At 42.5% G+C, this 16,868-nt stretch overlaps 1 protein-coding gene across 3 annotated transcripts in view; it reads right to left on the bottom strand.

Moving 5' to 3' along the window:
- Window positions 1-16,868, bottom strand: part of GREB1L (GREB1 like retinoic acid receptor coactivator) — a 729,370-nt gene that overhangs the window by 670,520 nt on the left and 41,982 nt on the right. For all 3 annotated transcript variants that reach the window (XM_029591103.1, XM_029591107.1, XM_029591104.1), the window contains exon 2: window positions 8,443-8,499. The gene's annotated coding sequence lies outside the window, so the exon portion shown is untranslated. The remainder of the gene's footprint in view (window positions 1-8,442; window positions 8,500-16,868) is intronic.

Genomic DNA, 16,868 nt, shown 5'->3' with positions numbered 1-16,868 from the left:
GGGTCCAGGAGCGGTCCGGGAGCGATCTCCTGGACTTGGGCTGTCGGCTGCCAGTAGTCAAAATGGCGCCGACGGCCCTTTGCCCTATGTCACTGGGGTCGACCAATGGCGGCGGTAGCCCCTGTGTCATAGGAAGGGCAAAGGGCCGTTGGCTGCCAGTAATCAAAATGGCATCGACGGCCCTTTGCCCTCACTATGACACAGGGGCTACCGCTGCCATTGGTTGACCCCAGTGACATAGTGAGGGCAAAGGGCCGTCAGCACCATTTTGACTACTGGCAGCCGACAGCCCAAGTCCAGGAGATCGCTCCCGGACCGCTCCTGGACCCCCGCTCGACCACCAGGGACTTTTGGCAGGTCTTGGGGAGGTTAGGAGGGTGGAGGGTTGTAGTAAATTAATTTTGGAGGTCTTGGGGGGCGTCAGGAGGGTGGGGGGTTTTGTTAGATTTTTACTTCTTTTTTTTTTTTTTAATTTTTTATTTATGCTAATTTTAACAATCTTACATAGAAGAAAATAAACAATTGGTTACAGATTTTCCAAACTGTTATAACAATAATAACTTAGGTATATATCTCTAATCTGCAGTAAGAAATGTAAGAGGTAATGCTCCAGGATTGAGAGAGAAATTTGAGTGGTTTAAGGAAAACAGGAATACCTTTTACAATTGAAAAAGGAAAAGACAAACCTAGATATATGATTTTTACTTCTTTATTAAAGATTTGTCTGCGAGCCCTGGACCACCAGGGACCTTTGGCAGGTCTGGGGGGGGGGGGGGCAGGAGGGTGGGGAGTTGTAGTAAATTAATTTGGCAGGTCTTGGGGGGGCATCAGGAGAGTAGGGGGATGTAGTAAATTAATTTGGTAGGTCTTGTATGACTCTCATGGAATTACATTTAAAAAATATGTGGCGTTCATGGCTCTCTCAGCCAAAAAGGTTCCCGACCCCTGCACTAATGCTTTCAGAATTCATGGGCCTGCTATAATAATCTTGCATATCGCAAGGTTAGCACAGTCAGCCATCCAATTTTGAAAATAATCACAGTGCCTTTTTATGGAACGGAAAGTTGTTCGCATGACACCATGTAGCATGCATAGCGGGTGTTACCAACTCCTGCCCAAAATGTTACATTATGTGATCATATAATGTTGCCTTAGTAGGAGCTACTCTAATCTGTGCAATACAGGGGAAGGAAAAAGGATACCATCAGACCTGTGACATCATTTATAAAAGCAAGAGAAGCCTATGAAGGGCTGTCTTCAACCAACTAGATCAACAAGATTATCTGATTCTAGCTGACAAAAGAAGTCCATGACTCAATCAGCTTCCTTAGAACAATTATACGTAACATTACATGATAATGTAAAAAAAAGTAATATGATGTACTGTAGAATTATTGTTGTAAATGGGGGGTCACACGGTGTTCTTATCTTTGCCATGGAACTCTGCACATATGCAGTCAAAAACCAAAAAGCATCTTTCCTTAAGCCTGACTATGTCACCAGCTGATCCAGATCTCTAGGGCAAATGTTTTTCACACCCCTTACTCTCATCCCATTCCCCCATGTCCACCCCAAGAAAAGCAAGCAAATGCTTTGCGATTCAGTGGCACCCACTGCTCACAAGTACTGAACAAATGAAGCCTATTCCCGGAGAAATCACCACATTAAGCAGTCACACCACCCCACCACCCCCCCTTTAAATATACCTTCACTGCAATAACAGAACAAAAACCATTTATAAAATGATCTTATAACACAAGCTTTCAGGAGTACTGCCTCTGCTCGGGAGTAAAGCAATTTTACCTAAACTTTGTACAGCAAGCTTTCAAACTACTGAGAACTTCACTGGCACAGACTGCATTTAACTTTGAAAAAAAACAAAAAAAAAAAGAATTGTGTGACTTTCAGAAACCTAAGCAAAACTGAATCATTTTCAAAGTCCTTGCTTCGAACATTCACAGCAATGCCGCAATGAAACTGCATTAACTCACTTATATAAGAACGGCATTGCTGACTGAAGTGTCAGGATCAAGTGAGTATTCTGTACTATGTATTGCATTAATTTACATTTATTACACATTTAACCCCAAACTGCTCCAAGTATGATGCAACATAAACATTTCCAGAAATGGAATTACAAAACAAAAAGAACCCACAATATATAAACATTGCAAAATACAAACCTTTATCCCTGTCAACAGGGAAACCCATTTTTAGTCAAAGCATGCCAACAGCAACACTTTCTCTCTTTATCTACTCCTATGGAAGGAATCTGGGTGAAGAACCATGCATTCCACTCTTTCCTGAATGATAATTACTTGATTCTCTAAGATTCAAAGGCAATTTATTCCACAATGTCAACCCAGCTATACTGAAGGCCCTGGAATGAGTTTCTGTCCACCATGCCATTTTTCAGTAAGTATTTCTAAAAAAAAAAAAAAAGAATAAGGGCTCAAAAAGGCTTATATGGCACTAGCCAAACCTTAAGGTATAATGCACCTTCACCTCTATAAAGGCTCTATAGACATGGCACAAGATTTTCCAATGTACTCTGAACTCAACTTTAGGATAGGTGTCGTACAGTCCCTAAAGGAACATCCCATAATGATCTGGGCTGCCATATTTTGCCCAAGTTCTAACAGTAAAAAATCTTCTTTGGAATAACCACAAGCAAGGTACTGTAGTAATCTAAGGGGCGGATTTTAAACCCCCTGCTCGCGTAAATCCGGCTGGATTTACGCGAGCAGGGCCCTCCTGCGCCAGCGCGCCTATTTTGCATAGGCCACCGGCGCGCGCAGAGCCCCGGGACTCGCGTAAGTCCAGGGTTTTTTTAAAAGGGGCGTGTCATGGGCGGGGCCCTATCGACACGGCGTTTCGGGGGCGTGGCACCAGCCCGGGGGCGTGGTCGAGGCCTCCGGACCAGCCCCTGGGTCGGATGACGGCGCGCCAGCAGTCCGCTGGCGCGCGTAGATTTACCTCTGCTTCTAGCAGGCGTAAATCACGAAATAAAGGTAAGGGGGGGTTTAGATAGGGCCGGGGGGGTGGGTTAGGCAGGGGAAGGGAGGGGAAGGGGAGGGCAGGCGAAAAGAAAGTTCCCTCCGAGGCCGCTCCGATTTCAGAGCGGCCTCGGAGGGAACGGAGGCAGGCTGTGCGGCTCGGCGCGCGCAAGCTGCCCAAAATCGGCAGCCTTGCGCACGCCGGTCCAGGATTTTATAAGATACGCGTGGCTATGTGCGTATCTTATAAAATCCAGCGTACTTTTGTTTGCACCTGGTACGCCAACAAAAGTACGCAATCGCGTATTGTTTAAAGATCTACCTCCAAGTGTACAGTAAAAAGGCATGAACAAGGCTGATCAAATCATCTTTATAACAAAAAAAAAAGATTTTATTTGCAAATCAATTTTAATTGCTAAAAGCACCCTCTACACACCTGGATAATCTATGCTTTCATGGACAAGTTACTGTCAAGAATTACCCCAGATAACGTACTTGAGATTTTGCAGACATTTTTACGTACTTAAGAACTACAAGCTCTAATAAAGACAACTTGCTGAATTTACCAACCTCAAGAACCTCTGGTTAAGACTCAGCCTATTTCATCTCATCCAATTTACGCAATACTCCCCTCCAGATGACTCAATGCTATTACAGACTCTTCGCTATCTGGGCCCAATAGCAAGTACAATTGTATACTGTCGGCATACATTAGGTCCTTCATATTTGCCTTCTGGATAAGCTCCCCAATGGGGTGAAGGTAGATGTCAAAAAGAGAAGGTGAGATGACCAATCTTTGCAGCACTCCATACTGGAGTATTCATGGGTACGAATGCACATTTCCCATGCATTGTGGTGCCAATCTCCCTAAGCTGCTCCACTAAAATGGAGTGGTCAATGGAAATCAAATGCAACAGGGAGATCAAGTAACACTAACTGTATTCATACCCCTGTCTATATTTCAATGGATAACATCAGTAAGGGCAGTCAATGCAGAGGCATATCTAAAGTATTTGGCACCTGAGATGGATACTTACTTTGGCACCCCCATATATTATTTTAAAAGTTAAACACAGAAAAATATATTATGTTTGGAAGTAGATGTTTAAATAGTACACTAAGTACAGTACTGTTATAAGCAAACTGAAAAGAAAATGCAAGATATTAATAATTCAGTGAACAGCTATTACTGCATTTTATTTTATATAAAAAGACACAGGAAATCCATTCTCAATGCCCAGCCTATTCCTGGGTCTCAAAGAGAAAAAACCTCCCTAGGAAAGAACAGCACTGCAAATATTACAACAGATCCGAGAAGACCAATACACCTCCTATTGAAAACAGAGCAAGCCAGATAGCTATAGACCCCTACATAGAAAATATACACTAGCAAGTTCTGTCACCTTGGACACACATACAGCATGCAGAAAGACTAACAAACAATAAAATCAAGACAAATAAAACATCATAACAGTAAAACCATACTAATAAAAAGAATAAATATTTCAAAACAGCTGATGAATAGAACATCCAATAATTAAAATCTCATAAAAATGTTTATAAATTTCCCAAAACACCAAAACAGCAGACACATCAAATAATATCCAATAATGAAACTAATAAGGATTTTAAAAAAATCTCCCACTCTCCATATCTGGGATCTCTTATTTCCAGTCACCCTGAGATTGTCATGGATTAGGAGAAAAGGACCATACAAACATTATCCTCACTCACATACTCTCTTGCACCCTTTTTTTCTTTCACACACACATGCTCATATGCACTCACACACACATACGCTCACAAACAGCTCTCAAACATAGGCTCTCACATATAGGTCTCACCTACATGGCCTCTTTTTCCCTCACACACACACACACACACAGGCTCTCATAAACACACACACAGGCTCTGACTCTTATATACACACATACACAGGCTCTATTGCTCTCATACACATACACACCCACAGACTCTCATACACCCATCCCCATCAGGGAGTGTGGGACTGGGATGGGACCTCTTCAAAGCTACTTTCTGGGCCTGTGCAGATCCAAAGTCAGGCAGTAAGAACATAAGAACATGCCATACTGGGTCAGACCAAGGGTCCATCAAGCCCAGCATCCTGACTTCGGATCTGCACAGGCCCAGAAAGTAGCTTTGAAGAGGTCCCATGCCAGTCCCACACTCCCTGCTGGTCTGTTTTTCACACAAGGAAAGGATAGGTGAGACCTTGCTTCCAAATTGAACAAGGTCCTGTTTTCTACCCCGTGCTGTGCTAGTGGAAGAAACATTCTTAACAATGTACTTCTAGGTGAATTCTGTTCAAAATATTTTTTTAATTCTACATCTTTGAATAATAACTTTTCTGTCTTACATTTTAAATTAATTACTCAAAGACTCTGATGTATATTGTTATTTTGAGCAATATAAAATATGCAGAATTTTGCAGAAATTTAAATTTTTGTGCACAGAATTCGCCCAGGAGTAGAGATTGCATTCACAAAGAAATAACATGTTAAAAAAAAACCAAAAAAACAGAAAAATGTTTTGAATCACAGTATGTATTTTAATCCAAGGGCTCTCAACCCAGTTCTTGGGCACACCTGGCAAGTCAGGCTTTAAGGATATCCACAATGAATATGCATGAGACAAATCTGTATGCATTGCTTCCACTGTATGCAAAAAGCTATCTCATGCATATTCATTTTAGATATCCTGAAAACCTGACTGGCTAGGTGTGCCCAGAGAACTTGGTTTAGATCCCCTGTTTTAGCCTACTGGCCATCTTTCCAGCCAGAATCTTAACCGTGCTGCTCCAAATGAAATGCCTTTCCAGACCAGCTTTGCAGTGATGAGGTTACATGGAAACAGTGATTAGTAATTGTGCATGCTCTGAAATTGTTAATTCTCTTCTATTGTGACAGCAGTGGTAACGTCACTGTATGCAGCACTGAAGAGTTTGCATTTTGTGTCATTTCTATGAAACTCTTACAGTTTAAACCTTTAAATCAACTCAGAGTGCATCTCGTCTCTTGACTGACCAGCTCAATCAACCAACCATTTATTTAGAACTGGAATAAAATGCCAAGTTTACTTCATCTGACAGAGGTGGGCTTTATGAAAATGTTTCTAGAAAAAAATGTTCCCTTGCTATTTTTTCTCATTTTCCTAAAATCTATATAAAGCATTTTCTCAGAATATATTGTAGGCAACTATTTCAGATTCCCTAAATAGATTTGCAATTTGAACTGGAATGCTATTTTACCTATATATATTTCATTTTTAAAAAAAAGGCATATATCTCAAAGATTTTTAAATAGCCAAATGTTGGAACTGACATATTTGACTGGAGGAACAGGCAAAACCAATCAAAAGACATTTAATATGGTTTATTATTATACGTTATACCGAAACAAATTCAAAGCAAGAAACTGCCGAGCTTGCTTATTACACTGGTATCCATTCAATGAATCTGATTAAACAGCACATTTTTAGAAATGAAAAGTTTTCCACAGAAAAATCAAGCATGTGACAATTTTCCACCCTACATCTCAGATTATTACTGACACAGGATATCAAACCAGGAAGAGCATCCCAAAACATGACTTTATCCTTTTCCAAGGCAGGACACCTGACAGCAGCCTGCTCTTATAAAGCATTCGGGGAGCCCCTCAGTATAAAAAACCTTTCAGGGCTGATAAGCTGAAAGGACAGAGGTGACCCTTATTCCCCTATGTCTTGGAGGCAAACACTCACTGCACGTTCCTTGCTCCACTCTCTTTAACATCTTGCTGCAGGCGCAATCTCCTTAAGGTTTCCCACCCCAGCATGTTTTATGCATTGCACCCATGGATGTTCCTGAAACTGCTACGATGGCTGAAGTTTTAGCCTCTCAAACAAGGCTGATGCAGAAAAGGGTGCTCAGCCGAACACACAGTTTTACCTGCATCTGAACGCACATTTTGTGAGCGTAAACCTGACTGCCCATGCAGCAAGGAGTTTCGCACTCACAAAATGTGTTAAGTAAAAACTGTGAGGTGGTCTTTGTGCCCTCGCTGGAAAATCCCATGCTAACGAGGGCATTGGGTATTCCCTCCCAATGCAGGGAGATGTGCTGGAATAATGCCAATTTTCCTAGCGCTGGAAATTTTACTCCTGGTCAGAGATGGAGTAAAGATTCCAGCTCTGAGGGAATGGAGTTGCCTCGGCCTGAATTCAGATGTGAAACCGGTTAGCCAGCTGTTCCTTTAAGAGGTCCTCCTCCCATCTCCACACCCGAATGAGGAAGTTCTCTGCCAGCTCTGGACTGAGGGCAGGCCCAATCCCCCCCTGCCCGAGTTCAGGCTCATTGGCTGGAGGCAAGCGCAGGAGAGCTCAGAGCCCCCGGCCATGGGAGCTGCAACTTCCCCCAGAGTAGTATGCAAGCCTGCTTGCCCCCTCACCTCCCCACATTACAGGCCGATGCAATAGCATGCGCTGGCCGCAGCGCACGGCTCAGCATGCGATTGGATATGCGTCCATAGCCCCGGATGCAAAATGGGGGTTAGCGCGTCCAAAACACGTGTCCATCCGAGCGCGTAGCTAATAGCACTCATCACACGTAAATTCATGTTGATGAGGCTATTGGCTATTTCCCCCCAATGCAAAAAAAAAAAAAAATGTGCTCCTGATGCACACATTTTTACCCTCAAAAATTAACGCCTGCCCCGGAGCAGGCATTAATTGAGAAGCCCAAAAGTTTACAGAAATGCAGAAAATACTGCTTTTCTGTAGTTCCTCTGACTTAATATCGTGGCGATATTAAGTCAGAGGAACCAAAAAAAGGAGAACCCTAAAAAAAATTAAATTAAATTAAAAAAGTGTGCCAACAGCCAGGCTAGGAAAAGGGATGATCAATTAACGAACGTCCATTTTCCTAACCCGTGGCTGTGCACAGGTTAGGGAAAGGGACACTCGTAAAACTGAGTGTCCATTTTCCTAACCCGCTGACAGCCACAGCTCCTGGGCGCCCGATGCCGAGGAGGTGCTAGGGATGCAAAATTTTCCCTAGTGCCTCCTTTTTACTGCGGTAGCTGATTTAAATGTCAAATCGGGCGCCTGGGAGAGGTGGGTCGGCGCTCACTCATGAGCGCCCGATTAACACGCGCCGATATTGCATCGGCCTGTTAATGTTTTAACTGAGTATCCATACATTTTAACTCCTGATGCATTAGCATAGAATTAGCTTACTGAAACCGGAAATTAAAAACATTTTACCTTTGCGTTAAGCTGCACGCTGAATTTCAAGTGCACGGCTTCAACACACAGGTTATTGCATCAGCCTGACAGTTCTCTCCTACAGAAAGTACAAACCAACTGGGCCCAGCTAGCACTCATTAGTCTCTTACTCAAGAATAATTCACACACTTTCACAAAGAAACATAAGAGGAATCTTCATTCTTACCTTTACTGTGAGTACAAAATGCCATTCACAACCAAGCCAGGGCAGAGAGCATGGTTTCTGTAACGGTAAAGAATGGGTGTTAAATCATGCCTAGTACAGCACGTTTCTGATGTAATCAAAGCTACACTCCTACCTGGCAGTATTCAACATTCAGATCAAAAATGGTTAAAGCATTTGCTTTTGTTTCTCTGAATATATTTCACTAAAAGGCATGGCGCTCATCTGAAGACACGAAAATATACTGAACCTGTCACTGAGCTTAGCAAACCTGCCCTTGATCTCTCTTTGCCAGTTGTATTGGTTGCAGTATCTTGGATTGCACCTGAAGGCCTAGCTCACAATAGTTTTCTTGAACTCAAACTGGATGATTCAACATGGTGCCTGCACTGAGAAAAGAGACTAAGAAAATTTAAGACACAAAAGGAAAGAAGCTGAAGGGGCACCATTTTAAAATAAAGAAGTTAAAAAGCGCCTGCTTGAAGCAGTGCACAACCTATCTTGTCCCCTCTCCTCCAAAAATCTGTGAGGGGAGAGCAACAGTTGGGAGAAGGAGAGTGTTGCAGAGCTGTTCCTCCTCTAAAGACACTAAAGGGAGCAACAGCGGTGACTGCACAAACTCCCACTGCACCTCCTGGTTCTCCTTCCGGGTGCCAAACTGCATGCACAGCCACAGCCTGCAGCTATGCATGCACACTTGCACCCATAGTACACAGATGGGCAGACAAGATGAACCCCCCTCAAAAACAAAACCTTGCACAGAGACAGATTTGATCTGATTCTGCCCTGCTGCATCTCTCCCCTCCCCCCCCCCACCACACACACACACACACACACACACACACACACACGCACACACACAACATACTGGCAGCATACTGAGCTTTGCCTAGCAGCTCCCCCCCCCCCCCCCCCCCCCCCAATCCCTCATCTCCAGCAACCATTTTCACCGTGTGTCCAGCAGGCCCAGCCCCCCTGCCGAGAAGCCTGGAGTTCAGGCTCTGCCTCCTCTGGGCCTCCCTCATGCTCACTACCTTGCTGAGGCCTGAACGAGAGAGGGCAGTGGGGATGGCAGCAATGGGAAGGGGAGTCTCTGAAGTTCCAGAGCAGGATTGTGGTGCATATCGCTACTTGCCTCCCTCACCCTGCTGTAATTTTGCTTGACAGTATATTATCAAGATACATATTCCATTTTTTCACTCTAGCTTAAAGGAGTAATTTTCAAAAGGATTTTTGCACTTAAAAACTGGGTTTTACATATGGAAACTGACTTTATAGGTGTAAATGGGCTTTTGAAAATTGTTTCGATATATGCTACTTTTATGTGCGTAAATCCTTTTGAAAATTACACAGAGATGTAGGTTTTCCGGAAATTTTTTTGAATTGGAATATTTTCCAGAAAATCTTCCCATATATATTTTCTTCTCATCTGCATAAAAATTTGTCAAAAAATTTTAGTACGCTAATTTTCCTGATGCCCTAAATAGATTTTGTGATCTGATATGGCATGTTATTTGACCTACATATTTAGCAAACAAAAAAAAAAAAGACAAAACACACACACACACATACCATATTAATGTCCCACACTGTATCACAAAGTTTTTCAAGTAGCCAAGTTGTTGAACTGAAATGTTGGTTGGGAGGAGGGGGAAATCACTAGAGCAGTGGTTCTCAACCTTTTTTTGGTCGGGACCCACCTGACAGATGGTTCTCACATCTGTGACACACTGCTCATTACAATCTACGGTGGAAATTGAAAAAAGGCCCCGTACTACTTTTATTGTTAAAAATGACACAAGGGAAAAATAAGAGTACTCCCTCTGAACATAAGTTATATAAATAGTAAACCTCCCATACCAGAACAACATCAACTTCCAGCCCTCAAACAGTAACCACCTTATCTAAGAAAAGGCAACACTCAAACTATTACACCAGGCCTTAAAACTCCAATACTTCTATTAGGAAAATGGAACAAGCCAGGCTGCTATAGAGCTCTGTTCTCCATACCTGGAAATGTTCGATTTCCAGATGCCCTGAGATTGTTGTGAATTAGGAGGAGGAGGGGGGTTGTTTGCAAATTTCTCCTCTCTCGTACTCATGCTCGCTCTCTCACTTACATAGGCTCTCAATCACACAACTGCACACATGCTCGCTCTCTCACTTACATAGGCTCTCAATCACACAATTGCACACATGCTCGCTCTCTCACATAGGCTCTCAATCACACAATTACACACATACTCGCTCTCTCACTTACATAGGCTCTCAATTACACACATGCTCTCACATACACATACAGGTTCTCAATCACACTTACATACTCTTAACCACACAAACAGGTTTTTAACCACATACTTACATACATGCTGTCACACACATACACACACACACACTCTCGCTCACTCACTCTCTCCCCACTGAAACAGTGGCAGCAACAGCCTCCTCCGTTCCCTTCCCCCTAACCTAACCTTCCCACCCCTTCCCCTAACCTTTCCCCCCCCCCCCAAAGTCTTAACAAGCCTTTTGCGCAGGTTGCGCGTGCCGGCAGCCTGCCAGCACGCGATCCTCCAACACAGCGGCAATGGCCGCTGTGTCAGAGGCCTCTGGCCCCGCCCCTGCCCCTTTAGTAAAGCCCCAGGTCTTAGACGCGTCCCGGGCTTTACGTGCATCGCTGGGCCTTTATAAAATAGGCCTGGCGCGCATACCCCACCCTATGAGCGTAAATCCTCTGGATTTACGCACGTAGGGCTTTTAAAATCCGACCCAAAATGTTAATACAATATACAATAGCATGTACCTCTTATCTTTTATTTCATATACTGTATGAAGAAAAAAAAGGCACTGAAAACTAGGGACGCTCAATGTAGTACACCCAAAGAACTGTGCATATGCTGTAAGTTGGTTTATGAAGAGCATAGTTGTTTATCATCTAAGATCTTGTTATGTCTCCTGAATCGTGCCTTATGCTCTTGATTTACAGGATTTATTGAACATGATGGTTGTGATCTGTACTGGACATTTTGGATTTGCAGAATATAAGAATTCAGTGCTTCTCAACCTGGAATACTAGGGGCAGACACATGCAGCCCCCTAATGCAAAACAAGAGACAAGTCACCTGCCACTTTCGCAGTTCCCAGTGATCACTTGTTAGCAACAATCTGCACTCCTGCTCAGAATACACCATAAACTATTTTTGACTTTTTAAGCAGGGAGAAATAAGGTGGATAAAGAAGTGTTCACTTGTAATATTCATTCTTCCACCTCCCTAAAATGAGCAAAATAAGATTGGGCTGTCTGACACTCCCTCCCCACTACCACAGCTATCTCCATTTCTCCCCCATGTTTCAAATGGCATCAAAGTCAGGAAGACAAAGCCCCATGAGAAATGTACCCTCACCACCGCCAGCTCCACCATACACTCACTTCTTGCTAGACTGTTTAAAATTAAGCAATATCTGCACAGGGCCGGTGGAAGTTCTAGGTAAACCAGGCAGCTGCCTAGAGCACCACATGTTTGGGAGTGATCGCCTAGTGCTCCCAACAGCCCTGATTGGCATCGGCCCCACGGGCAGCAAAGCAATAAAAGGTCAGGCTAGTGTGGCCCGAAAGAGAAGTAGATGGGGGGGTCAGCTGGATCCACAAAGCCGGAAGGAGGCAGAGCTGGAGCCACATCAGCTGGGCCGGCACATCCCAAAGAAGCAGCGTCAACCAGGCCGTGAAGCCCAAAAAAGAATAAGCATCATCAGCTGGGCCTGCAGAGCTGGAAGAAAGGAGAACTCGAGAGGGGGAGCAGTATTACCAAGTCCGCATGGCCCAAAAAAGCAGCAGGAAGCAGAGCAGCAGCAGCCAGGCACGTGGCCGGAAGGAGCAGAAGCAGCCACAGAGTCAACTCGGACACATAGCTTAAGACAGAATCATGAGCAGTATCTGTTCCGCAAGGAGAGAGAGAGAGAGCTGATGATTCTCAAGGAGGAAGCTGCTGCCACTTATACTGGAATGAAAGAAAAGAGTGAGTTAGCACTGCGCTAACATAAAAGGAAGCTCACTCCTCTGGGCAGATGCCTGAGCAACAGGTCCTGATCCTTCATTCTTCTGCATCTGGCTGTTCTTGTTTTTGACTACCACTAAGACCCAGCCTAGTTCCTGACCTTGCTTGTCTGCTGTCTGCCCTGATCCTTGCTTGTTTCCTGTATCTGAACAGACTCCACCTGCCTTGACCTTGTCTGCCTGATCCTGTCTCTGCCTCACGATTCTGTAGCATGCCCTGGCCCTGTCAGTCAGTGGTCCCATGGTCCATTCTTCTAAGCCCATGATAACACGAGAGACGGTATATGTGTGTGTAACAGAAGGCAGGTAGCAAATCTGTGAGGAGAAAGAGAAAGAGCGTGTGTGTGTGTGTGTGTGAGCATATGTAAGTAAGTGAACCTTTTAATTATTGGATGTTATTCTCTTCTTCAGCTGTTTTGAAATATTTATTCCTTTTATTAGCATGGTTTTACTATTCTGATTGATGTTTTATATTTTTGTATTTATTGTTTTATATTTTCTGAGAAATGGTGTGAGGGTACAGAGCTGTTTTTGCATTGTTGCACTGCATAGAGTCTGGCTTCTAGCAGTTCCAGTTCAAGATTTGTCTCGTGTTTCTATTTCTACTTTACGGTCTCTCTATTCAGTATTTGGTAAGGGTCTGTCTGTATTCTGCATGTATGACCAAGGTGAGGTATTCTACTAAATGTAGTTTCTATGTAGCAATCTATAGCAGCCTGGTTTGTTCTGTTTTTCTAAGAGGTGTACATATAATATACATGTTGTAAGTGATATTTTCACTTCAGAATGTCCTTTTCCATGTAAAATGTTATTATAAATGCATAATTTTTAATTGTGTATTGGGAGGTCCAGGGCAGGGGGAGATGTCTGTAAGGTTCACCTAGAGCGCCTAATAACCTTGCACTAGCCCTGGTTCAGCATCTGATATGTATGCTTAGTATTAAATGCCATTTGACAAACAGATCCAAATATAACTGAAATGATAATTTTTTTTTAAACATATTTAGAAGTTTTGCAAACTTGTGGGTACACAAGGCATCTCAAACTTTGAAAGACAGTATACTGGTCACAAAAGGAAACAAAGATCTACTTCACTGTGGCGCCTCCGTTTTATTAAATCTTTGTTTATTTACATGGCATTTGATTACTACCCTTAATCTTGCAACATATGAGCAAGATGCAATGCTAAAAGTATGCAAAGTGCATAAATATAAAATCACAGTTCATTTCTTGCCCGTCCTCCCCCAGTATACTGTCTTCACATCTATCTGAAAAAAAAAAAGAAGTAAACAGCTTGTTTTGGCCAATTTCCTAAACTTAAAAAAAGCTCTGTTCTGTTCTAATTTCTAATGGCAATCCATTCTGCAAGATAGGCCCATAGTAACTAAAGGCTGTGTGACCTAACAGTGCTCACTGGGAGGATTGCAACAACCAGTCTCACAACGTGTCAATACTTCTGCCAAGTATTTGGGCCGCCCTCAATGAACACACTTAAAAATTAAAGTAATAATCTTGAATTTCATCCTGGCTTCAACAGCTAACCAGTGAAGCTCCTGTAAAATAGGTTAACATGATTGTATTTTTTGACCCAATACAACCTGGTAGAAAATCTTGAAGTAACTAAAGTTACTTAGACATATTTACTGTCAATCCATTATTTCTATAGTCGCAATCTGCAGAATCACTGGCTCTGTTTACCATTTCAGAACCAATCTGTGGTCAATCTGAACTACTTGAATCTTATCCTCTTTTGCTATGCAATGTTTTTTTTATTAGGTTTATATCATAACAAAAGATAAACAAGAAAGCAAAGATAGATAATAAAGAATTAACCATTAAATCAGACAAATTATACAAGACAATGTATCATAAGTCTCCAAATATAAAGGGGGAAATAAGGAAAAAAAGAAAAATAAATCCTAATAATATAAAATACCTACAGTACCTGAATGTAATCCGCTTTGAAGCGCTGGAAAAAAAGTGCAAAAAGCAGAATATAAAAAAATCTAAATAAATAAATGTTTCCTTTAAGGATTGGGTTGCTGAGTGCAAAACATTTTGCTCGTGAGCAAAAATTTTTTGTTTCATTCCCCTGTAAGCACTACTTTCTTTGATGCAAAAATACTATCAATTTTATGCTTACAGCAACACAATTCTTAGAGGGAAAATTGGTAGCAGCATGCACACAAACTTTCTCACATACACACACACACACACTAACACATTTGCATACTCACTCTCATACTCTTTCACATACATACATGCTCATTTTCACAAGCACACACACTCACTCCCCAGACTCCCACGTACATGCACACTCACTTAATTCTCTTCCTCTTCCACACACACACTCATCTCAGTAAGTGCAAACCCGTCACTGCCAAACACTTTGAGAAGTAATACAAACCCCTGCAAAAAAAAAAAAAAAAGGCACCAAAAACTTTGCTATACCAGGACTATCTCAGGACTCAAATAGAAGCAGCTTTATCTATGATACAGCAGCAATGCAAATATTATACCATGCCCTAGAACACTAATACACCACCGCCTGGGGATAACAGAATAAGCCATACTGCTATAAAGTGCTACAGAAGAACTACATGCCAGCAGAAATACTGCAGCTCAGTTACACATGCAGAACTCAGAATAAGGGACTGCAAATTAGAAACAGAAACATGCAGACAAAAATAAAATAGAAAACCCGAGAAACCAGACTCTGAACAGTGAAATACTGAAGAAAAGAACAAATACAAATATATAATGCATATCTCCAAAGATAATATATGGCAATCACTAAAAATTCAAAATAATTTTTTTTTACTCTTATAGTCTGATCTTATTTTTCTAATCTGTTGGTGAAAGGCTTTTCTTTTCACATTCCCTTTCTCCGTCTTTTCCCAATTCCTTTTTACAATGTCTCTTTTTTTCTTTTTCTGTTCGTCTCTCTTCACCTGTCTTCCCTTCCTCCCTCAAACAAACACTCAGGCTCTCATTCTCACATGCTGTCCTCTCTCTCTCACACACACACTGGATCCCACATTCACATGCTCTCTCTCTCACACACACACACAGATTCCTGCTCTCACATGCTAACTCTCACACATACACACAGCTTTCACTTTCACGTGCTGTCTCTCATACATATACACAGACTCTCACTCACATGCTCTCTCTCACACAAAAACACACGGTCTCACATACATGCTGTCACACACACAGTTTGACATGTTGCCTTTCTCTCTCTCACATACACACACAATGAGGCTCTCACTCTTACATGCTGTCACACACACACACACACACACACACACACAGGCTCTCAACTCACTCACACACACGCACTCTATACAGGGCCTCAGCATCTTTCTCGCCTCTAGGCCTCTTCTTTGTGGATCACCACAAGATGGGATTTGCATGGGCCCTGCTACCGGGATTCCTCTTCTTGGGCTGCTATGAGAGGGAATCCACAGCGGGCCTACCACAGACGGTGCTCCTCTTCTGCATGTCGGCTGACACTCCTCCTTCTTTCTCCCTGTGCAACTTTTTTTTTTCTGGGGCCAAACAGGCAGAAGGAGAAGAAGCACATGGAGGTTTGTGGTCTCTTCTTCGCTTCGGGTTGTGGTGGGATGAGCTCCTCCATGGCCCTGCTAGTCTTCCTGTGCGGGAAGGGGGGTAAAAGCTGTGTGCAGCCGTGAGAAAAGTTGTGCGCGGTTGCACACGTGTGCAGTTTAGAGGAAACAGTACTGCTAACCAGTACCTGAACTGCCTGTGTTTTGTCCATCAAAAAAGTCTCTAGGGGAAGAGGATCCTCTGAAAAACCACCTCACACTTGCAGGAAACTACAAGAAGGAAGCACCAATATCAAGAACACGTTTCAATAAAAAAAATTGCTTCCTTCTTACTAGAGTCTCTCTGCAAATGTCTAGGAATATCTGAACTTTTTACCCACAAAATAAGGTGTTTTTATATTTAAAATATTGTTGGAAAACAAGGTCTTTGAATCAAGCACAAAAGATACCATAAGAATACTTCGAGAAGTAATATTATCATCTTGTGTTGTTTGAAGGAAATGAGACATATCAGAGCTATCAAAAGGGGCAAGTAATTCAAGGGACTCTTCTAGTGGATTAGGAATCTTTTTAAAATTCGGAATGTAATAACAGTTGGAAAGCAAAACTTTTTTTCTGGAGAAAATTGAAGAACCTCTACCACATATGTTGCAAATAACCCAATTCCAGACAAGAAACGTGTCAGTGGAAAATGTAAAAAGATGAGATTTTTTCAACAATTTCTTGCTTAAAGTGTAAACTCAAGTTATCCTTAATTGCAAGAGTAACATTAGTTTGCAACATATTAATAACAGCCGAATGAGATGACA

Source organism: Rhinatrema bivittatum, chromosome 2, assembly GCF_901001135.1.
Source record: "Rhinatrema bivittatum chromosome 2, aRhiBiv1.1, whole genome shotgun sequence".
Taxonomy (NCBI): Eukaryota; Metazoa; Chordata; class Amphibia; order Gymnophiona; family Rhinatrematidae; genus Rhinatrema; species Rhinatrema bivittatum.
Note: the sequence above shows the minus strand (reverse complement) of the source record. Positions and strands in the feature narration are given on the sequence as shown.